Source organism: Balaenoptera acutorostrata, chromosome 13 (assembly GCF_949987535.1).
Source record: "Balaenoptera acutorostrata chromosome 13, mBalAcu1.1, whole genome shotgun sequence".
Lineage (NCBI taxonomy): Eukaryota > Metazoa > Chordata > Mammalia > Artiodactyla > Balaenopteridae > Balaenoptera > Balaenoptera acutorostrata.
In genome coordinates, this window is record NC_080076.1 from 84,469,356 (window position 1) to 84,494,554 (window position 25,199).

A 25,199-nucleotide genomic window follows, 5' to 3' on the forward strand; every position below is an offset into this window, starting at 1 on the left:
GAGTCTCCAGTCTCTCATCTATAAAATGGGTGCACATAGATTTGTTGTCAGGATTAGATGAGTTAATACGTGTACAGAAGACCGCACAATGCCTGACCCCACAGTAAGCCCTCTGTATGTAGGAGCTACTGTTACCCACCGTCAGCATCTTGAAGGAATTGTACTTTCCCTTTGCTCAGACACTGTATCCAGGGAGGTCAAAGCCAGCAAGTGCTCCTTTCTCTCTCTGCGATACCCTGTCTACAGTGGCGAAAGGAAGAGAACTTGTGAGCCACCCCTGCTGGTGGTGCAGGACCCGGCAGCACCCTCTCCCTTCCCCACCCCCCACAGACCTTCCTCCTCCCACAGCTTGGCACATGAGGAGGACACGGCAGATGGCTGCCCGGGTGTGAGAAGAGGCTTTTTTTTTTTTTAAGCAATGTTTGCCTGAAACCTGTTCCTCTCATGATTTATTATTAGGAGCCAGGCAGATGGTTCTGGCATGTCTGTTGCCCTCTTGCTCCTTGTGTTCCCAAAGAAGAGGGGCAAGATGGCATCAGGGCAGTGTGTCTTCTGATGGGGTTACATCGAAATTCGCCCAGCTTCAGCTGTGGGGACACCCCCCCCCCCTTTTAAAGCAGGAGCCAGTAGTACTGAGAGACATTAGGTATTCAAAGAAGGGGAAAATGCTAACCCTATGAGCCCTATGGGGCTGTAAGATCCACTGCACCCCAACTCCCAGGCTTTAGGAGCTAGATTCTTAAACAAGAAACTTCTAGCTTTGCCACCCACTGAGGGGTCCTACAGTGCAGTGGTTTAAAGCATTGCTGTGTCAACCATCAGATCTCAGCAAAAATTCCTCCTTGGCCACTTGTAACTTTGAGCAAGTCATTTCAGTTCTCTGGGCCTTGGTTTCCTCATCTGGAAAATAGGAGAAATTCTAGAAGCCACTTCACAGGTTGTTCAGCATGTAAGGCACTAAACCTGGCACAAGGTAAGTCTTCAGTAAACAGTGGCTGTTATGATGTGGTGCGATATGGGTCTTTTCATAGGATGAAGGTTCAGCATAAAAAATATTTATGTGGGCTTACGGGGCATCCAGCATTCCTCTGTCTCCTGGTAGCAATACCTGGAATTTCCGGTGGGAAGCCACTCCCTCCCTTACTCCTGGTCATTTTTTACGCCCCTGAGGTTGACCCCACTCCATCAGCTTCTGGATTGGAACCTATGACTCTGGATGGGTCAATCAGAGTGCCAGATCCCTGGCCAGTCTGCATAATCCCAGCCCCCTGGCCTGAGTGATCATTTCAGGAATGGGCACATGACCTTGGCTAGTCCAAGCAGAGTGAATAGTGGAATTTAAGCTTGCACACACAGGAAGAGAGAAACTCTGTTTCCTGCTGCACTTTAACCTATGTGAATGATGTTGGGAGTGGCTGGCAGCCATCTTGCCTCTTCAGGGAGCCTGAGAATAAAGCTATCACTGAGGACAGAAGACAAAATCAAGAGAAATTGAACCGTAGGGGAATCATCTGAGCCCCTGGATATAGCCAAGCCTGAAGATACCTCTGGGTCATGTCCAATTATATGAAGCAACATATTCTCCTAAAGCAATCCAAGATGAGTTTTCTATCGCTTGCAACCAAATGAGTTCTCATGCCTGAAGTACCTAGATCTCTTTAACATACAAACTAAGCCCCTACTATGTGCTAAACATTGTAGGGAATTCAGGGATAAGTTAACCTCCAAGGTGGTATGAACCCTGCCCAGGGTAAAATAGTGGAAAAGGCTGCGCAAAGGAGATGATTTTCAATTTGGGTTTTGAAGGATTAATAGGAGTTCACCATGCAGAGAAGAAAAGTGGGGAAGGAATTTGGGGTAAAGAGAACTGCCTGGGCAAAGGCTGAGAAGCAAGTGAATAAAAGGAGTGTTCAGAGACTGATGTGTGGTCTAGTGTAGGGGGCAGTACCCACTGGGAAGTGACTGGCCAAGAGGTCTGGAAAAGCCAAGATATTCCTTAAAAGCAGGGATGTAAGAAGATCAGCCTGTAAGAGACGAGTTAATAGCCTCCCAACAATCACTTCTCCTTCATGAAGAGTTGTTGCTAAGGTAGTTGCCTGGCCAGGGCTTACACTTCCCAGCTCCTCCTGAACCCAGGCAGAGGTACGAATTCTCACCCATGGGATGTGAGCAGAGAGGTGTGTCACTTCCAGACCATGACTTTTTAAGAAGTGGATGTGACATTTCCATCCTCTCTTCCCTATCTGACATCTATGCGAGGTGCAGCCATAGATGGGCAGAGCCACAAGACAGGTCTCTTAAATCAACTTGTGGAAGAAGTCACCTGCCAACCACGAATATCCTCATTGGACTGTTACAAAAAAGAGAAATTAATTTCTGTTGTGTTAAGTCAATGAAATGAGGGGGCATCTTTGCTACAGCAGCTAGTATGACTCTAAGAACACTCTGACTTCTTCCTTCCTAACAGGACTCTGAGCTTGTCCCTCCTCAATCTGTCCAGTTCCAGAGGATGAATCATGATTGGTTCCCACTAATCATAGTAACCCATTTCCCTTTGTCAATGATTGGTTGAAAGATGAACATGTGACTCAGATCTAGCCAATGAGACATAAGGAGATGTCTGTTCCTATTCCTTTGTGATAAAAAGAGCTTGTCCATGTTCCCCTCTCTTTTGCTTTTGGAAATTATTGTGAAGGTTATAATGGTTGGTGCTGGGGCAACCATCCTGTGACCAGGAGGAGAAATATCACTGTCACACTAAAGAGAACAAAGAAGAAATATGGGGGAAAATTTAGGGCCTCACTGACACTGTTTGCCACTGCCCCATCCTTGGAACCGCCTACCCTAGGCTTCTTGTTAAGTGAAGTAACTAAGTGTCACTATTGTTTAAGGCACCCTTATCAAGTATTTTGTTCATTGCAGCCTAGATCATTCCTGCCCTACATGATCCACTATCTTGAAAATGATTCTCAAGCTGCTGAGTGATAAGAATATAGTGGCTGAGACTGTAAGACCTCTGGCGTTTCCCTAATATGTTCTAGAGGGTTTCTAGAGGGTTTGAGGACTAACTGATTTTTGGTAAATCATATTTGAAGGAAAATATCTAATGTTGGAAAATTCCCACAGGCAGGGAAGTGGAATAAAGACTATGGTTCCATAGCTTGATTATTTCTGGAAGACCCCTCAAGGTACGGGTAGAGGCTATAGCAGGATTTATTAGACTGATAAGGTTTGGGCAAAGGATACTCACTTTAGGAACTCTTTCAATTCTAGAATTTTGTGCAGCTCCGATTTCATATGGTGCAGGAGCTTTTCTATGTTTAAGGGCTCTTTTGATCCTAAGTGGATCTGTAATGCACCCTTCTAAAAGCATGAAATAAAGTATACTTGAAATTCACTGACAATGTGATTTCTCTCTCTGATCCTCAGTCTCCTCATCTATAGAATGGGGATACTCACCCCCACACTCAGCATAAAATAATGTATATAAAGCTCTTAGCGCAGTGCCTAGCACATAACAGGTGTTTGATGAATGTAACTTGTCTGTGAATCAGGATTTTCAAGTATCAGTTTATCCTGCCCTTGAGTTAACTGGTTGTGTTTTGTGTTTTTCCCCAGGAGCTGGAGGCTCCATCAACTCCTACCTTTTCGCTGATACATACACACACCCAGAACCAGGCTCCCCCTGGGATACCGGCTTTTCTCTGGCTTCCAGACACCAACACAAGCCTTTCCCTTTCTGTGCTCTGTGGGCTGGACCCACTCTGTTCCCTGGGAACAGATTGACCCCCATTCTCACAGCTGGGCCTTCAGAGAGCACCTGCAAGGTGTCCTGGGCCCTGGCACACCACCCTCTTAGTCAGGGGTCTCAAACTTGAGGCCCACAGGGCAAATTCAACCTGCCTTCAGTTCTTTTTAGCAGGCAGTGTTTTAAGATGTGAATATGGGTCATACAGTCACACTACTGGCTGCAGGCTTCATTCCTCCCCATTGCCTAACTCCTCTTCCCCCCAATTCCCACATTTCCTGTAACTGCCTGGAGCCAGCAGGAATTTGAGTATGCAGTTCCTGGGACGAATCTCAAAGCTGCCCGTTTGTGTGCACTGGAAAGTGCTAAGAAATCTAGAGGTCCAGGTCAGGGAGCATCACAAACATGCCTCCTGTTCCCCGGACCTCAGTCTATCCACTACAGTATCTGTAGTCCTGGGCACATGATAAGCTCTTAGCAAATACTATTTAAATGAATAAAGTCTCCTCCCAGGCGGGAGAAGACTTTATTGTCTAATATTTAATTAGCTGGGGTAGAGGAGGCTGGATCCTTCTCTGCTTCTGAATTTTAACAATCTGACCTTAAAAGAAAATCCTGACCCCTGAAGGGCTCTGCAGGGCCCCTGGGACAGGCCACTACGTGGATTATAAATGCCAAGTCTGAGAGAGGAGGATCCTGTAAAAAAAAATGAAGCCAAGGCTGCGTGCATAACATGGTTTAAACATGTGCTTGGAGCACTAATCAAGCAGAGGTGCAGAAACACCCACAGATTTTTAAAAATTGGGATCGTTACGGGGGGAAATGGAAGTTTGTTGTACTTTCTTTGGAGTTATTTTACACACTGTAATTTATTTACGTTTAATTGAGGGGGGCCAAGATATTTTCCAGGTTTAGGGGCAGCTAAACGTCTGAAGGGGAGAGGGGCAGCCGCCACGTCTTTGCTTTCCCCAGCAGGGGGAGCTGTGGAGCAGCAGGCGCGGCTGCGCGCTCTGTGAAACTTACCAGGGACGCCCTGCAGGACGGCTCCCACCGCGTGTCCAACTGCCACCGCAGCTGCGTGTCCGACGGCGCCGGGAGGACTGATTGCTGCGCGCCTGTGCTGAGCCAACCCCCATTCTCACGTCCGGGTGTTCTCGGAACCCTGGAACGGGCGCCTTTGTGACTCGCACAGACGGGGCGTTTTCCCCTGGAAGGTGCTAGGAGGGTCCAGGGCCCTTAAGTGAGGACCAGAGCAGCTGGTGAGAGGAAAAGTTTTTTTTTGTGGGGGGGGGGGGGAACGACAAACTCCTCAACGACCCCTCCTCCCCCGCGGCGACCCCTCACCAGACTAGCCTCTAACCCTCACGCCACTAACTTCTTGACTCAATCACCGCTCTCTTTCCCTGACTCGGCCACTCACACCGCCATTCAATCGCCGTTCCATCTCCTCTCTCATTCACCCGCATGTCCTCTCACTGTCTCCCTACTACCCATCTCACACTCACGCGTACTTACAGCAACCCTGCTGGGTACATACTTAACATGCACTACAAAGGAACCCAGATCTCTCTCTCTCTCTCTCTTTTTTTTTTTTTTTTTTAATAAATTTATTTATTTATTTAGTTTTGGCTGTGGCTGCTTGGGTCTTTGTTGCTGCCCGCCGGCTTTCTCTAGTTGTGGCGAGCGGGGGCTACTCTACGTTGCAGTGCGTGGGCTTCTGATTGCGGTGGCTTCTCTTGCTGCGGAGCACAGGCTCTAGGCGCACGCGCTTCAGTAGTTGTGGCACGTGGGCTCAGTAGTTGTGGCTCATGGGCTCTAGAGCGCAGGCTCAGTAGCTGTGGCTCACGGGCTTAGTTGCTCCGCAGCATGTGGGATCTTCCCGGACCTGGCCTTGAACCTATGTCTCCTGCATTGGCAGGCGGGTTCTTACCCATTGCACCACCAGGGAAGTCCAGAACCCAGATCTTTCTGCTCTGCAAAAAAAGAGAGCAATAACTTGAGACAAATAACCACGGGTGCAGGGGAATCTGTCCATCAATTTTCTTTAGGAGCACCCACCCCACGCTCTGTGAGCTTGACATGGGCACCCCAGTCTGATCCAGGTCACCTGTGACTCCTGGCATGAGCCTTTTTCACTGGCCTAACCGCATTTGATGGTTTAAAGATAGACATTTTTTCATACAAATGGCCCTGAAACATAAGCCAACCACTTCCTCTGGGGCTAAACTCAAGAAGCAGCCACATTACTGAAGGGAAATGATTAGGGGTACTGGTTTTCTAGGGTAATTTTGATGCCTGTGATTTCCACCTTACCTCTAACCCCTTGAGTGAATTGTAGCTCAGTCTTACTAAGTTCTCCATTCTCTTATACCTAAACTCTTGGGACAAGATGTGTTTTAGAAGTTACTGTGTTTTTGGTTTCAGAAAGGTGATATGGTGCACAAGGAAGCATGTTGCCCCTGATGTTGCTGGCAGCCATGTTGTAACCATGAGGGAAGTTAGTGGGACATTATATTTTACTAATGGGATTTGGGCAACATGTCAAAATCAAACACATTAACATTTCTGCAAGAAAACACGAATATTAATGAAAAGTAGAATAAATAATGATCATAAGCAGCTTCATGTCAGGCCTTGATGATTCACACAAAATGTTTTGGGACAAGTGTTGCCAGCCTCATTTTACAGATGAAGAGGGAATTCCCTGGTAGTCCGGTGGTTAGGACTCCGTGCTTCCACTGCCGGGGGCAGAGGATCAATCCCTGTTCAGGGAACTAAGGTCCCACACGCCATGCGTTGCGGCCAAAAAAAAAAAAAAAAAAAAGATTGTTTTCAATACAGATGAGGAAACTGAGGCTTGAGAAATAGAGTGACTTTTGCAGTAAGTGGGGGATTCAGGATTTGAACCCAGGGCTGTCTCTAGAGACCCATGCTTTATCACAATTCTGAGTGAAACCACAGCTCCAAACCTGAGAAGTACTTCTGGAAGCTGATATCTACCATCTATATGATATTTAAAGGGCTGCTCTAGCCCTCAGCTCCATATATAGCCCAATGACTCATAATTTCAAGTGTCAACGACTGAAAAATGATTAAGTTCAATTAGGTTCAGGACTTGTTAAAAATAGGCTTTCCTCAGAAGAATTTACTCTCTGCTTTTATGGGCACAGATTTCAGCAGCCTCCATGCAGAGAAGTGCAAGGCTTTTTAAATTAGAACATGCCAGAATCAATTCTGCTAAAGGGATCTTCAGCTCCATCAGCGGGGCTTGGAGCAGAGTGAGATGCCAGCTTGCCAAAATGATGAGTTAGCGGTGGGAAATGTTGATGACAGCAGAGTCTACAGAATGGAGGAGAAAATGAGAATCGGGATGCAGAGGGGCTGGGCGAAGGCATTTCGCCACAGACCAGGAAGTTGATTGTCCAAGTGACTCTTTGACAACAAGGATCAGAAACCCACCTGAAATAACTCAAAATGGTTTTTTTTTTTGGCTCTCCAGCATCTGTTCCCCCTTCCTCCTTCCCAACAGATCCCAATTTGTTCAGGTAACCATCCCTCTCCCATTCAGCCTACATGGCCAAGAGAAATTGATTTTCACACACATCTCCAGGATAGCTCTCAATTACTCTTAGCCCATCACAGCCATCCCATCCTCCTTGCCAATGATTGGACCTGGAACCTAATTTTAAACCAATCTGTGCATAGCATTCTCCTGGAGACTGCAACTGGTCCAGGAATAGGCACATAACTGACAATGGCCTAATCAGACAGAAAGAAAGGACTTACAGTCCAGGGCTGGAAAGATGTTCTATTCTAGCTCCATGGATGACAATAAGGAAGCATGTTGCCCCTATTGTTGCTGGCAGCCCTCTTGTAACCATAAGGGAAGGCAATGTGAGAGCAAAGCCAACACATTATGGAGGGAAGAGCCTAGACAGAATTGCAGAACAGTGTAGCTGGAACTGTAATCATACCATACCTGAAATCCACCTTGGTTCTGCACTTCTTTTTAAAGGAATTAATACATTTTCTTATTGTTTAAGCCAGTCTGGATTCCCATTACTTGCAGCCAAAAGCATGCTAAATTATATGAATATCATGGTTATTGCATGTAAGCTGGAGGAAGATCCCCTTGAGGAACAAGAACCAAGAACTAGAAAGCTGTCAGAAATCAAGGCAGCTCCTCTCTCCAGCTCTCCCTCTGGAATCACCCGGTCTCTCAACTTGGCCTCTTATTTTCAAGACAAATTGTTCTTCCCCTCAGCTTGCTTCTTATGAATTCCCATTTTGAAACCCAGTTTAAAAGAAATCAATGTCTTCTTAATCTCAACTTCCCAGGAAAGAGAACCCAATTTGGCCAGTCTAGATTTTATGTCCACTGTTGGCACAATAACAAGGGCCAGGGGGCCGCTATCAGGTGGCACCATGGCCCCTCCACAGGGACTGTGAAAATAATTCTCAAAAAACGGGAGGGCACAGTCATATAATGGAGAGAACACTGGACAAGGTGTTAAGATATCCAGGTTCTAGTCCTAGCTCTGCCACTGATGTGCTACACGCTCTTAGGAAAGTCAGTTGACCTCTCTGAGCCTTAATTTCTTCAGACTGCCAGGGCCAAATTGAGAACTTTAAAGCCTGAAAAGATTGTAAAGTATTTCATCCCACCTATGGCATTGAAAATAAAACCAGTACTGATCCATAAGGCAAGGGTCAGGTAGTCTGACAGGATCCTGACTTCTGCCATAATGCTTTTTCAAATGAAATAACAAACTGTTTGGGGGAAAAAAATACTTCTGGGTGTCCCTACGTCACTGGTGCCCTTGCTACTGCTTTCTTTTGTCTTTGGGTAACTCAGCAAAGGCTACCCACTCCAGCCCAGCCCTGCCGAGTGGCCTAATCTCCATGTTGGTGGCATGTGGTGTCACCAAATCCTTCTTTCTGCTATGGCTGACTGGACAAGAACCCCTCACCCAGGTTAGACAAATCAGAGCTTCTTTCCCACAAAACAGAATTTGGACAAAAAATTCCTTGAGAAACAAAAGACTGATTAATAGGTGTGGGGTACAAGAGCCAAGAGATTGTGTGAAGTCAGGGCTGGGGCAGCTATTTTTCCCCAAGTATATGCACTGCTCAGAGGTTGAACACACACAAAGCCCTTCCCTCACATCTTCCTTGCTAATAAAACCCTGATTTGTGTTGCAGAATTGAGTGGAGAGCACTGAATCTCATAGAAAGCGAGCCCACTGAAATCTGGGGGTGGCCAATGAGATGTGAGGGGAAGCCCGCTTGGGGGATTTGGGAACAGATCCAAATGTTGGCTGAACCTCCAGTGCATGGAGGTGTGAGCCAAAGTGCCTGGGCCCAGGGGCAGGGGGGACTTGAGTTCTGTTCCTGCTGCAGAGCTGCAAACCCACCCAGGAATCGCGGACTGCCTAATTGCCTGCAATAATCTCCATGTCTGCCTACAGCAGCTTCTGTCATTTGCAATCAAAAACATCATATACCAAGAGAGCAGGCATTGTTGGTATTTAGAGTTTCAGATTCCTCCCTAATGGGATCCAGAACTGCCTCCCTCCTGGCTCCCTTCTACTGAAGCCAGAGTCACCAATTATAATCTCAGTGGCTGACTTTTGAGAAAAGGAGTGATAAGGAATCTGTATATCCTTCAGAAAGTAATGCAGCCTCATACAGCAAGAGCAATAAACATGTTTACACCCTTCAACCCAGGAAACCTAAATCTGGAGATTCATCCTAAGAAAACAAGTCAATGACAAAAAAAATAAATAAATAAAAAATAAAAAATCCGAAGACACAAAGATGCCCATTGTAACATTATCTCTACAGGAGAATGAGCCTGTGCTATTGGGAGCCAGAATCCAGGCTCTCTGGTGGAGGGGGGCTGGGGCGGTGATAACTGGAAGGGGACTCAGGGGGCTTCCTGGGTGCTGGGAATGTTCTGTTTCTTGATCTGGTTACATGGATAAGCTCTCTTGTGAAAATTCATCAAGCTGTGCACTTCTGACATATCTCTTTTATATATGTATATTGTTCTTCAATAAAACAGTTCTCTACAAAGAAGAACAAGAGAAGGATTTTTTTTTTTTTTTTTTTTTTTTTGGCCGAGTGGCTTGCAGGATCTCAGTTCCTGGAGCAGGGATTGAACCCAGGCCACAGCAATGAAAGTGCCAAGTCCTAACCACTAGACGACCAGGGAACTCCCAAGAGAAGGACTTTTTAAGTAACTTGTGGCAGGTCTATGAATGGGGGACATTCTGGAATACTGAAAAATAGTTATACAAAAATAACCACATCTTTTGGGCATCTGCATAATACAACTGTATTGTTTTGCCCACCCCACCCCAATTCATTCTCCAGCCTCCTCTGCCTGCCCTGTGTTTCCCAGAAATCGGTAGTATGGCCCACATCACCCATGGGCTCCCTTGCCCTCGGGCTTCTGATTGGGTGTAGCCAATGGGAAGGACCAGCAGGAGATCAGAAGGCAGGGGGAGAGAGAGGTGGGGCATTTCTTTCAAACTCCCTCCTTGCTTCAATATCATGTCCCTGCTGGCGGCTACACACCTCCACAACTACAGCCTCTGTCTAGATGCCTCCCCCAGCTCCTGCCCTCGCTGGGCTTCGGTCACACTAGTTCCTCCCCCTGCTTCTCCCTGCCTTTACTGTGGTAATGGCTTCCCTCTGTTGCTAATCTCTCAGTGCCTCTACCTCCCTTCTCTGATCCCCTAACCCTGCCCACACTCTGAGAACAGTCCCTTCTTTAAGGTCCCTTGAGCATCTGAACTGGATTCAGTTTTGTTCCGGGGCCCTGACTGTTGCAGCCCCTCGCCCACCTTCCCCTGTGACAAGCAAGTGACCTTCCTGGATTCAGTGCTGCAGAGACTCTGCCCTCTGGAGGGGATGGAAGCCAGGCTGGGAGTGTAGCCAGCATTAATTTCAATTTGGCACCAGGAGCGGTGCCAAATACTTCGGTCTTTTTGAAAAAGCAAATAACTGGGCTCTCCCCCCTCCCCATATGTGCTATCATCCTCTTCCTGTCATGGTCCCACCCCCGTGGGCGAGGCAATGAGCAGGTAGAGCACGCTGAGCTAGGTGAGAGAGGGAGAGCGAAAGAGAAGACTCTGGATGCCACTCTATTACCCTGGTGCCCCAAGCAGTAGTACACACCCGCCGTGCCACTCACCTGCTCTAAGGAAAGATAGTCTCTGTCTGGCCACCTCTTCAAGGGGAAACTGATGCTTCACTGTGGCAGACCCTGCCATTTGCCTCCCCAGTATCTACTCTCTGGTTCCTTCCTTTTCTTACTTTTATTGCGGATAACAGCTCCCCTTGAATTGGAGCTGGCCTTGTGACTTGCTTTGACCCATAGAATGCTGCAGAAGTGATGCTGTGCTACTTCCAGGCGTAGGGCTTAAGAAGGCCTGGCAGCCTCCACTCTTGCCCTGGAAGCCAGTCACCGTGAAAGACACTTCATTACTCAGAGACCACCATGCTGTGAGGAACCCCAAGTAGCCCCATAAAGAGGCCACGTGGAAGAGCACCAAGGCCCTAGACGTGTGAGTGAAGCTTTCTTGGATCTTCCAGCCTGGCTCAGCTGCCAGCTGAATGCATTTCAGTGAATGGCCCCAGCCAACACCATGTGGGATAGAAAAACCCCCCAGCTGTACTCATGTCAACCCACAGAAGCGTAAGAAATAATAACTTGTTGTTTTAAGCCACTAAGTTTTGGCATGGTTGGTTACACAGCAATAGATAACTGAAATACCTTTCCATCTCGCTGGGACCGTGTTCTGCGGGGCTTTGATGCCTGGAGCTGAGTCAGCTTCTTGGGATTATATGCAGCCATGTCACCAACATGCTGAACAGAAAGAAGGCAAAAGAGAGAAAAGGTCTGGGTCCTGGATGATACTGTTGAGTTGACTAACTAAAGCTGGAAGCTTCCTCCTCAAGACTTTTTGTTATGTCAGGTTGAATTAAACATCTTATTTCTTAAGCCTCTATTAATTAGTTCTTTTGTTACTGGCTGCTGAACTCACGCCAACTGATATAATAGATCGGTTTCAAATATCGAGCGATATGATACTTGTAAGGCTCTGTAGTAAGCATATCTTTTTATTCTGATGCCTTGACATCTCGGGGCCTTGCTGACACTAGAAAGGACTACCCCTCTCAAGATTAGCTAATTCCTAGAGAGAGCAAACAACTCACCTGGGAGTGTGCCTTTCCCCTGCAAACCAACCAATCCAAAGCCCACGCCCCAACCATCTACTTTATCAAGCTCTTAGCTCCAGGCCAATATCCCCCTGCCTTAATCACCCCAGGGCCAGGTACCAGACAACTGGGGAAGGAACCTGCACCCTAGAGCCTGCTATAAGTAATCAAATGAGCCAATCCTAAACCTTCTCAGCCTGCTTACTCTGCCTTGCACGTTTCTTCCTGCAGAAACTACAGTAAAACTTCCTGCCCACGTTTTCCCCTCACTCCCTCTGCCTCCTGACTGACCCTGGTGCTTCCCCATGTGCCTTTCCCTACACTGTGAAATAATAGAAAAATATATATATTGGTCTCTGCCCCTGGTTCCTGGCACAGGGTTCCTAAAACCCTTGGAATTTCCTAAGTGATAAGAGCATTAAGCACATCTTTTGCCCTAATATTTGATCTTGATCCCAGTTCCTGACACAGATTTCCTAAATTCTTTGGAATTTACTGGGTGAGAGGTGTGTCTTTTGTTCAAATGAGGTGATTTGTGGTGGCCTTTTGGATGGGGTCTGGTCACCAGAATAACCAACCCATAATAAGAAGCTTGGAATTTTCAGCCTGCCCCTCCCCCCCATTCTCCAGAAGGAGGAGGGGCCTGAAAATGGAGTTAACGATCAATCGTGCCTATGTGATGAAGCCTCCATAAAAATCCCCAAAGTATGGAGTTTGAAAAGCTTCCAGGCTGGTGAACGTGTGGAGGTGCTGGGAGGGTGATGTGCTCTCAGAGAGGGCATGGAAGCTCTGCACCCCTCCCCCATACCTTGCTCTATGCATCTCCATCTGGCTGTTCCTGAGTTATAGCCTTTATTATATAATAAACTGGTGAACGTAAGTCAGTGTTTCCCTGAGTTCTGTGAGCTGTTCTAGCAAATAATCGAATCCAAGGGGGAGGAGGTCATCGGAACCTCTGATGTATAGCCAAGTTGGACAGAAGTTGTGGGTAACCTGGGGACCTATGACTTGGCAATTGGCACCTGAAGTGGGGGGCAGTGTCATGGGGCTCCAGCTAGACGGTGTCAGAATTGAGTTAAATTGTAGGACACCCAGCTGGCATCACAGAGAATTGCATGGTGTGGGAAAAAAACTCACACATCTGGTGTCAGAAGTGTTGTGAGTGTGGTAATAGTGTGAGTAAAGAAGGAACACAGGAGAAGTGAGTTCTTTTTAAACATCTGTGTCTGCTGTGCCTATTTCTAGGGATGTGAGAGTATAAACTTCTTCCTTCATGGCAGTGATTTCCACGTCTGTGTGTCTTACCACACCTGATTAAAACAAATCCCAGGTACCCTTGAAATAGGCATGATGCCTGGTGCCTGGGGTGCCTGAGGGCATCAGCTGTCAATAATACCGTGCAGAAGATACAAAGACACAGTTCAGACCTCTAAGAGCTTATATTCTAACTGAGGAAATTGTCTGCTGGGACAAGACTCAAGTGGCTATTGCCCCAAGCACAGCCCAGTGTCCCTTGAATGTCGAGGGGTGACAGAGCCCTGGGAGAGCTCAGGCTCATGGGCTCCCGGACCCTGGGCATTGTCTCCCCTCCTGGGAACGCCCTCTGGGCAGAACCTGAGCCAGGCTGGGGCTGAGCAAGGTGCTGGGCGAGGCAGCTGGAGGGTGAAAACCAAGCGCCAAGGCCAGCAGTAGGACTGGCCAGAGGAGCAGGCTCCCAGGGGCAGAATCATGGGGAGTTTTCTGGATTGCTGAGCTCCAGAACTGGGCTGCCCTATAGAGAACCTGCAACTTTTAGTGGGAGGCAGGATTTGCCAATTAAAGGGGCTGAGACAGTTTAAATACCTGCTTTTCCTTGTCCGCCCTCCCCAGGGTTTCTGGAATGGGAGCAAGAAGGGACACCCCACAGAGATTAGAAGTTGAAGAATTTGGGCTTCAGTCTAACAGACTCGTGTGTAAATCTCGGCTTTGCCTCTTAGAGCTCTATAGCCTGAGGCAAGTCATGTCCCCTCTCTGAGCCTCATCTTCTCTTCTGAGAAATAGGAGTAACAACTACCTACCCATGGATTCTCTGAAAATCAGTGCTTAGGCTAGCACATAGTAAATGCACAATAACTTGCTGGTTATTATTATTCAGAAAAATCTAATTAGGGATCTGATTAGGGTTGACTGTCAGGAAGGAGAAAAGAGTATAGTTTCTCGGTCTTTCCAAGGACACACTAGTAGGCTGTACTGCTGATCATAAATATTCACTGCCCATCCCGTGTTGAACTCAGATGTGGTCACGTGACCTACTCTGGCCAATGAAATGTGGACAGAAGTGACGCATTACTTCTGGGCAGAAGCTTGAAGAGCTAGTGTGTGGTCCATCAGGCTCTCTCCCCTCCGCCACTCTGCCTGGCAATTTCCAGGTGGGCTGCTCCCTTAGCTTGGGTCTCAGAGTGAGCTCTGCTTCATAGTATGCATGGAGTGTGTGGGTCAGGGTGGCTGACAGAAAAAAGGAAACCACTGCAGTCATTTTAACAGAGAATTAGAATGAATGTTGGAGGGCTGAAAAAGCACAGGAGAGCAACTAGGCAACACAGAGATGCTAATACAGGAAGCAGCCACTGTCCCTGGGGCCAGTGGACAAAGGGTGGAGGTTGGAGTGTCAGAACCCAGAGCCTTGGAAGAGAGACCCCCTCAGAGCTGGGACTCAGACCTCCAAGTGGGGAGTGCTCGGCACTGTGGGGACACAAGGAGGCTGGATCCAGGGGTGTGTGTAAAAAACCCAGAGACTGGAACCAGTAGCCACTGCCAGGATGCAGAAGTGTTGCTTGGGTGACCTTGACCTGAACAGACAACAGAAGGAAGGAGCAAGTCCCTTCTCTTTCCTCCAGGCTGTCCGGAGCTTGGAGAGCCTACCAGGAGCAGCTGACAAACCAGGAATGTGGCTAGTGGGGTCCCAGCCCCAGCATCACAGAGCAGCGTATGGGAGGGCAGCTTTGGAGCTGAGAGACAGCAGCTTAATAACTAGCATGTGGCGTGAGAGTGAGAAACAAACACTTGCCACTGAGTTGTTGGGGCTCTTTGTCACTCAGCATAGCCTAGTCCATCCTGACTATCCTGTAGCCTAGCCCCCAGGCCTGAATCCTAAGTCCCCTCCAAGTGCAATGTAGGGCTTCCCTTCTTACTTCTTTACCTCCTCACCTGCCTTATATCAAATGTTTTCCCTTTCCAAGAGGTTCTAGAAGCCTCTAAACATTAACCCTCTGAGAGAGGCAGGACTCCTGGTCCTTTGCAAAGGGAAGAAAGAGAGGTGAAGAAACTTGTTCAAGGTCACACAGAGCATTAATTGTACTACTCAGACTTGACCCCAGGATTGCTGACTCCCAAACCTGGTTGCCTGGAGAACTTGGTATTAAAAACAACAACAACAACAGATGCCCAGACCTCAAGCCAGGAGATTCAGATTCAGGAAGTCTGAGAGGGTCTTGATAATGTCTGTTTAAGAACAGCAATAATACATGCAAAGATTTATATAGCACTTGCTTCATACCAGGCATTATTCTAAGTGCCTTAAGTACCTGAACTCATTTAATCCTCAACACGACCCTATGAGGTCTGTGTTATTCTTTTCCCATTCTACATATGAGGAAACACAGGCACTTCTGTGTAACAAGTGGGAAATTTGATGCAAGGGAATATCAGATTCTTTCAGGAATTGCAAATTGTTTGGCCCACAGTGGCCAACATTTAAAAATCAGGAGCATTCATGCAAAAGAAAATAGAGTACGGTGCTAAGAGCAGAATGCTGGAGCCAGGATGACCAGGTTTGAAGCTAGGGTGATCAACAGTCCTGGTTCTCCCAGACTGAAGAGTGTCCTGGGAGGTGGGGCTTCTAGTGTCCTGGTTTTAACCAGGACGGTTGGTCACCCTATATTCCATTTCTACCACTTGCTAGTATGTAACTTTAGGACAAAACATGTGACCCCCTCAGTTTCCCCATCTGTAAAATGGGGATAATAACAGTATCTACCTTACAACATTCAGTCAATATTTAAGGTGTTTCGAAATTGCCTGAGTGTTTGCCATTAATATGATTATTAAAACTTAGATTTCCAGATTTAGTTCTCTTTAAAGATTGGAAGATCTGACACCAAATAACCTATATTCTTATTTATCTAATTATTTAGCAAACATTATATATAGTGCTTTTTACTACATACCAGGGACTGTTCTAGGTGTTTGCAAACATTCATTCATACAGAACACCTCTATGAAGTGGGTTTTATTCTTGTCCAATTTTACAGATGAGGAAACTGAGTCACAGGGAGAGGAAGTGACTTGCCCATTGTCATACAATGAGTAAGAGGCAGAGCCAGGATCCAAATCCAGCCCATCTGGCTCTATTCAGTGACCGTCAACTAGCACTGAGTCTTAACTGCCCCCTTGAGAAGGGCATGAACTCCCCGGATTTTCTATCTCCCTGATTTTCTATCTCCATTCCTCCCAGACCCTTTGAGTTCCGTGTTTTCCGCCCCTGCATCCCTGGGGGTCTCAACCGCAACGGCACCTTTTCTAAATGATCCCAGGGAACGGAGTTTGAGGTCACTAAGTCAGCTTTCATTTTCTGGGTCCCAGGCTTTCTCGAAAAACGTCCTCTCCTCCAAGAGGTTTAGATTAATCCCCTTATCCAGTGGCTCAGGATCAGGCAGACAGTCAGGTCACCTGCTACGGCCTGGCCAGACCGGATTACCTGCCGTGACCCCAAAATTCACTCATGCACACCTGCTGCTGAGACATTTGCTGATTAATAACAGCAGGGACTTTGGGGATGGTGTGTTTTTCACCTTCTGGGAAACTCTCTGGCTTGAACACGGAGGCCACCTGATGTCAGGCTGTAGATAAACACGCCTCTCTTAACCCCTTTTCCCCATCCCCCCAGCTACCCACCCTGAATCTGCATCATTTGAAAGCTCCACCAGATTCCACATAAATTGATGTCTCAGAAAATAAAAGCTGATCGAGTCAATGGTCATCAAATTAAAGAATTTGAGAGCTGCTAGTATGTTCACAAATCATCCGGTCAGGGTTGTGTGATGAACGTCTGTCGAGTTTTCCTACTTTCTTGGGGTAAGGGCACCCCAGTATCCCTTTGACCCCTCTCAGTCTGTGAGGTTTGGGGGGCCGCCCCCATGGTGTCTGGATGCAGGCGGCCTGGATGAGGCTGTGTTCGTCTCCCTACAGCCCAGCTCCTTCGTAAAGCTACAGCTCTCACCAGATTCCAGAGCAGCCTTTCCCTTCGTGCCTTCGGGCCCCGGGCTCCCCGCTCCTGCCAGTCCCAGAAGTGTCACCACCCGCTGCTGGTTCCCTTTCTCCTGCTCACAGCTGTTACAAGCCCTTCATTAATGATCATCAGTTACCCCCATGTCCCCTGTGGGACCCTAACTGATTGGCACCCCTGCAGGTGGATATACCAGTAGCCCTTCTGACAGCTGAGCACCGCTCTCACCCCCAAGTCTGTTTCCCCAGGCCCAAGAACTCATCTGCTTCCCTCTCATTGAAAATTCTACTGCCATCCTCTTTCTTTTAGGGTTGCCCTTCTCACACTTAGTTTCAGAGTGGGGTTCAGTCTCCCAGCAGCCCTCAACCTCACCACTCTGAGTTACTCTCACTGTGCACCAGGCACTATGCTCGGGATCTTCACAGGCATGAAAATGAGTTCATTGGCTACCTATCCCTGCAGGAAAATCCAGGTGGGGAAGTTACATGACTTCATCAATCTCCCAAAGTTCAAACTGTCACAGAGGCTGAACTGTTCTCCAGGTTTGGCAAATCGCTCGTGGGCAGGAGGTCATGCTGGTTACAGGCTTGGGCTGTGGAGCAGACAGACCTGAGCTCAAATCCCACCTCTGCCATGTGTTAGCTGTGTGACTTGGGCAAGTGACTTAACCTCTCTGGGCCTCTGTTCCTTCATCCAGGCGGCCATGTCACACAACTCCAGGAGGTAGTCATTCACACTGTGGCGCCAGAGGGCACCAGTTTTCACAGGCTATGGAGTGAACGCCAACCCTTGAGCCCAGCAAGGAGAAGCGCTGATGATACTACCTCCCTGGATTATTGTTGTCAGTGGTCACTATAGCAAGAGTAAGCACTCAGCAATCAACCCAATAACAGAAGAGGAAACAGGTTCAGAGAGGTTAAATGATATGTCCCAAGTCACACATTAAAAAGTGACTGAGTCAGGATTTGAATTCAGGTTTCTTTTCATCCAGAGCCTGTGCCCTCTCTAGTCTGCTGGCCTCCAGTTTGGATAGCTACTACGCCACACACGTGTTCAGAGCCACAGTGCACCCTTTTCCCCTCAGAGCACGGCTACCATCTCCAATGAGTTTTCTCTCAAGTGCAAATGGTTGTCTCCCCTCTCTCCTTCCCCCACCCCTGCAGAACTCCACGCAGACCCTTACTTTGTTCTTAACAGTCCCCGTCTGGCCACTGGTACTTAGATCATCACGTTGGTTCCTGCGGCAGACATCACTAATCAATCCGGGAACTCCTTCCCTGCAGATCCAGGATGCAGGAGTCCAGGCAGGTAGCCATTACCCGCTGATTCTAGCGTTCTGTCAAGAAAACAAAAAAAAAAAAACACATTTGCTATTCCTTCTCGAGATTGTAATCTCCTTGAGAGCAGCAGTAGAGTCGTAATCAGCTCTGCCCACTTCCTGCCCCAAAATAGTTATAAGTTTTCATATATTAAGAACTCAGGAAAGTTTTGTGGATGGAAAAATTGTCTTTCCTTCTTATAAGCATGTGACTTTGGACAAGTACCTTCATCTTTCTAACGTCAAACGGAAATGGAAGCTCAGAAAAATGAAGGGACTTGCCCAAGGTCACACAGCTGGTAAGAAGGGGAACAAATTACATCAAATAGAGACAAGATCTTCACTATATACCATTGGAGGTGTGGATGCACGTGGAATTCTTAGCACACTGCTTGGCACGTGGCATGAGCTCGATAACACCAGACTTCTTTGGTATAAAAACGGATTGGCTCTGTTCCGTGGCCACAGCCTTGCATAAAACTGTTCTCAAGGGCTCTCTGGCCAGAATCTTTCCTTGATAGGAAAACACAAAAGGCCCCAGAAAGCCCAGGTTACTGGCTCACAGACTTGTGAGAATGTACACTCTGGAATACTGGGGCAGAGTAATCTTTCTAGAACACTGGGCTGGATTCAGGAGCTCTGAGATTGTACTCTTGAGACCCCAGTTTGCCCAGCAGAGAAGCAGAGGTTGGAATGCTGATCCCAAAGGTCTCTCTGACATTCAAAGCTGTCTTCTACTGCTCCCTTCCCATGACCCAAAGCAAGTTCGTGGGCAACAATGATCTTCCCAGCCTATTGAGCAACCCTGGGCTGCTACACAGCTGCAGGGAAGGTGGGGACCCAGGAGGCTGGGCCTGGCTCTGAAACAGACCACAACTTCCTGTGGGGCCAGGGAAGGCACGACCCTTGATGGAGTCTTTCTTTTTCTTTCTTCCTCCTTTCCTCCCTTTCTCCTTCTTCCCTCCCTCCCTCCTTCCCTTTCACCTTTCTTTCTTTCTTTCCTTCCTCCCTTCCTCCCTGCCTCTTTCTTTCTCCCTTTCTTTCTTTCTTTCAATTAATTTTTATTGGCATATAGTTGCTTTACAATGTTGTGTTAGTTTCTACTGTACAGCAAAATGAATCAGCTATACGTATACATATATCCCCTCTTTTTTGGATTTTCTTCCCATTTAGGTCACCACAGAGCACTGAGTAGAGCTCCCTGTGCTATACAGTAGGTTCTCATTAGTTATCTATTTTGTTCATAGTATCAATAGTGTATATATGTCAATCACAATCTCCCAATTCCTCCCTCTCCCCCTTCCCCCCTTGGTATCTGTACATTTGTTCTCTGTGTCTGTGTCTCTATTTCTGCTTTGCAAATAAGATCATCTATACCATTTTTCTAGATTTCACATATATGCGTTAACATACGATATACGATATTAGGATATATGATACTTGTTTTTCTCTTTCTGACTTCACTCTGTATGACAGTCTCTAGGTCCATCCACGTCTCTATAAATGACCCTATTTTGTTCCTTTTTATGGCTGAGTAATATTCCATTGTATATATATATATCACATCTTCCTTATCCATTCCTCTGTTGATGGACATTTAGGTTGCTTCCATGTCCTGGCTACTGTAAATAGTGGCGCAATGAAAATTGCGGTGCATGTGTCTTTTTGAATTATGGTTTTCTCTGTGTATATGCCCAGTAGTGGGATTGCTGGGTCATATGGTAGTTCTATTTTTAGTTTTTTAAGGAACCTCCATACTGTTCTCCATAGTGGCTGTATCAATTTACTTTCCCACTAACAATGCAGGAGGGTTCCCTTTTCTCCACACCCTCTCAAGCATTTGTTGTTTGTAGATTTTTTGATGATGGCCATTCTGACTGGGGTGAGGTGATACCTCATTGTAGATTTGATTTGCATTTCTCTAACAGTTAGTGATGTTGTTGAGCATCTTTTCATGTATTTGTTAGCCACCTGTATGTCTTCTTTGGAGAAATGTCTATTTAGGTCTTCTGCTCATTTTTGGATTGGGTTGTTTGTTTTTTTGATATTGAGCTGCATGAGCTGTTTGTATATTTTGGAGATGAATCCTCTGTCAGTTGCTTCGTTTGCAAATATTTTCTCCTATTCTGAGTGTTGTCTTTTCATCTTGTTTATAGTTTCCTTTGCTGTGCAAAAGCTTTTAAGTTTAATTAGGTCCCATTTGTTTATTTTTCTTTTTATTCTCATTACTTTAGGAGATGGGTGAAAAAAGGTCTTGCTGCGATTTATGTCAAAGAGTGTTCTGCCTATGTTTTCCTCTAAGAGTTTTATAGTGTCTGGTCTTATATTTAGGTCTTTAATCCACCTTGAGTTTATTTTTGTGTATGGTGTTTGGAAGTGTTCTAATTTCATTCTTTTACATGTAGCTGTCCAGTTTTCCCAGCACCACTTATTGAAGAGGCTGTCTTTTAAAAATATGGAACAGGCTTCCCTGGTGGCACAGTGGTTAAGAATCCGCTTGCCAATGCAGGAGACACAGGTTTGAGCCCTGGTCCGGGAAGATCCCACCTGCCGTGGAGCAACTAAGCCCATACACCACAACTACTGAGCCTGTGCGCTAGAGCCCGTGAACCACAACTACTGAGCCTGCATGCCACAACTACTGAAGCCTGTGCACCTAGAGCCCATGCTCTGCAACAAGAGAAGCCACCGCAACAAGAAGCCTGTGCACCTCAACGAAGAGCAGCCCCTGCTCGCCGCAACTAGAGAAAGCCTGCGCGCAGCAATGAAGACCCAATGCAGCCAAAAATAAATACATTTTAAAAAAAATTAGTTCCTTCAAAAAAAATTTTTTTAATATTGAACGCTTCACAAATTTGCATGTCATACTTGCACAGTGGCCATGCTAATCTCCGTATCGTTCCAAATTTGGTATATGTGCTGCTGAAGCGAGCTTGCTTTTTCTTTCTTCCCTTCTTTCTTTCCTTCTTTCCTTCCTCCCTCCCTCCCTCCTTTCTTTCTTTCTTTCTTTCTCTCTCTCTTTCTTTCTTTCTTTCGTTCTTTCTTCCTCTCTTTCCTCCCTTCCTTCCTTCCTCTCTCTTTCTCTCTTCCTTCCTTTCTTTCTTTTTCCCTTTCTTCCTTCCTTCCTTCCTTCCTCCCTCCCTCCCTCCCTCTCTCTCTCTCTCCCTTTCTTTCTTTCTTTCTTTCTTCCTCCTAAACTGCTCATAACCTGCTGATTGAAAACATGGACCCTGGAGCCATGCGTTCAAATCCTGGCTCCACCAGTTACCAGCTCTTGCCTTAGGCAAGTTGTTCAAACTCTCTGTGCCTCAGTTTCCTCATCGATAAAATGGGGATAATAATAGAACTGACCCTCACAGTCCTTGGCCTTGCAGAACCTACATCCTAGAAGGGAAGACCAGCATTAAATAAATAATCGTACAATTAATTGATAATTATTCTTGCCAAAGGGCAGAGGAGTCAGGGAATGTTTCCCATGCAATTGTGGCTTGTCTATTCATCTATTATCTCTTCCACTAGCTTATAAACTCCAAGAAGGCCGGGGTCATGTACATTTTATTTGCTAATGTTTACCTGGCATTGGGAGGCACTCATTAACTAGGTTTGGATCAATGGATGAATTAATAAAGTGATGTTCCACTGGAGACCAGAAGGATGAGTTGGAGTAAACCAAGTGAAGAGAGTAGATGGAAGAGCATCCTAGGCAGAGGGAACAGCATGTGCAAAGGCCCTGTGGCTGAAAGGAGGTAGGAGTGTTTGAGGAAATAAAGCCAGGACAGTATGTCTGGAGCAAGCAGAGTGACAGGGAGAGTGGGGCAGGCTGCCCAGGGCCTTGGGAGCCCCATAGTGTATTTTCTCGATCAAGCCCAGCCAGGGCTGTAATGGGGACTGAGCTGGGGCGTCAGAAAGACCTGGGTTTGGGACTTCCCTGGTGGCGCAGTCGTTAAGAATCTGCCTGCCAATGCAGGGGACACAGGTTCTATCCCTGGTCTGGGAAGATCCCACATGCCGCGGAGCAACTAAGTGCCAACTACTGAGCCTGCGCTCTAGAGCCCATGAGCCACAACTACTGAGCCCATGTGCCACAACTACTGAAGCCCGCATGCCTAGAGCCTGTGCTCTGCAACAAGAGAAGCCACCGCAATGAGAAGCCTGCGCACCACATGGAAGAGTAGCCCCCACTTGCCGCAGCTAGAGAAAGCCCGCACAGCAATGAAGACCCAACACAGCCAAAAATAAATAAATAAATTTATTTTTTAAAAAAGAAAGAAAAAGAAAAGAAAGACCTGGGTTCAAATCCCAGCTTCTGCATTTTCTGACTGTGTGACAAGTCAACTTCCATGAGCCCTGGATCCTCGTTTGCAAAAGGAACGTAATAATAATAACCTATTGCCTGGGGTTTGGAAAGGATCATAGGCTGTAAAGCACTTAGCACAGTGCCTGGCACACAGGTAGTGCTCAAGAAGTGTTGCTGTGGTCATAATAATAACATCTTTATGATTGACGCAGGTCTCCTGGTTCTCTTTCACTGTCCCTGAAGCTGAGTCTTCTCCTTAAGGAGGGTCCCCATCTCCATGCCTTCCCGGGGACACGTAGTTGTTCCTGCTTTCCCCATGCCCTGCTCCCTCAGGCCCTCCTGGAGCTGTTCTCCTTGAAATTCCTGCAGCCAAGACTGAGGAAATGGTTCCCTTGGCTCAGGGCAGAATCTGCACCCATGTTGCTAAGCAACCAACCCCTATCCAGATGCCAGCTGCAGCCTGGGCAGAGGGATGAGCGTCAGCACTCTGGGGAGGGCCTCCTGGGGCGCTGCCAGGACCACAGGCTGCAACCAGGACTGAGGCAGGAGAGAGCCAAGGCAGACGGCTCACTGAGAGTCAGCATACAGCAGTGGAAATCCTGTGGGGTCAAGGGCAAATCCAAATGCATTCAGACCCCAGCTCTACAATTTACCAGCTGTGCAGCCTCAGTCAAGTCAGTGAACTTCTCTGAGCCTCAGCTTACACATCTGAACAATGGGATGCAGACCTAGCTACAAATTCATCATGAGGATTACAGGGGATGATGTACATGAAAATGCCCAGCACACAGCACATGCTCAAAGAATCTTGAAATATGGATATATATACAGGGGTCAGTCCACTAATCTTGTCACCCATCAGTGTCAATAACATTCAAACTCCTTAGCCTGCCCTTCATGGTCCCCTAAACTGATCCCCCCACTTTCTTCTGTCAACCTAGTTACCTACTAGTTCACTGTCTCTCACCCTCGGCACTACTGACTTAAAAAAAAAAAAACAGATTTATTGGCATACAATTCCTGTATCTTACAATTCCCCCTTTTAAGGTGTACAATTTGGGGACTGGTGGTCCAGTGGTTAAGACTCCACGCTCCCAGTGCAGGGAGCCCAGGTTAAATGCCTAGTCAGGGAACTAGAACCCACATGCCGCAACCAAGAACCTGTATACCGCAGCTAAAGATCCTGCATGCCACCTGCAGCAGCAAAGATCCTGTGTGCCGCGATTAAGACCCAACGCAGCCAAATAAATAAATAAAATATTTTTTAAAAGTGTACAATTCAATGCTTTTTAGTGTATTCACAGAGTTCTGCAACAATCATCACAATCAATTTTAAAATATTTACATCACCCAAAAAGAAACGCCATACCCATTAGCAGTCACTACCCAGCCCTGCCAACCACTCATCTGCTTTCTGTCTCTATGGATTTGCCTATTCTGGAGATGTCATATAAATGGAATCATATAGTATGTGGTTTTTGTATCTGGCTTCTTTCACTTAGCATATTCAAGGATCATTCATCTTGTGGTGTGTATCAGTTCTTCATTCCTCTTTACGGCTGAATAATATTCCTTTGTAGGGATAGACCACATTTTGTTTGTCCTTTCATCAGTTGATGGACATTGGGGTTGTTTCTACTTTTTGGCCATTATGAATAATGCTGCCGTGAACATTCATGTACAGGCTTTTGTGTGGACTATTGACACTTTCAGCTGCACAGCTCTTTGTTGTGGGTGCTGCCCTGTGCATTGCAGGATGTTTAGAAGCATCCCTGCCTTCCATCCACCTGATGCCAGTAGTACCCAGGCCCCCAGGCTGTGACAACCAAAAATGTCTCCAGGTGTTGCCCACTGTTCCCTGGGGGACCCCATAACCCTGGTCAAGAACCACTGCACCAACTGTCCCTTAGCAGTTCCCAAAGCTTGTTCCATGAGCAGAAATACTGGGAGATGCTCTGAGGAAAATAACCTTCTGTGGTCAACACAGTTTAGGAAAAGACATACAGTCCACCTCCCTGCTCCTGACCCTGGAAATTCGTGGGGCATATTAGTATTAGCATTTTCAAGGCTCCCAGGGGGTCTGCGACAGCGACAGCAGCACAAGCTGTGGGATGTTATGTAACTCGACCTTTCTCAAACTGACTTGACCAAAGGACCCTTTTCTAATCTTCACAGAACACCCATGACAGTGACCCTAGGGAATGCTTCTCAGACACCTCCTGCCCTCTGACCGCACAGGTTTGCTCGCTGCTTTCTTGAACACACTTTGCACATTTCAGTCACAGCAACTCTGCTTATCGTGTCCCCAGTGTTGCAGGAACTGTCCCCAACAGCCACTCCCCCAACT

The 25,199-nt window shown here is 46.9% G+C and overlaps 1 pseudogene; it reads right to left on the bottom strand.

Annotated features, from left to right (window-relative positions):
• Positions 1–21,386: 21,386 nt before the first annotated feature.
• On the bottom strand, positions 21,387–21,486 carry LOC114238767 (U6 spliceosomal RNA; annotated as a pseudogene).
• Between the last annotated feature and the right edge of the window lie 3,713 nt (positions 21,487–25,199).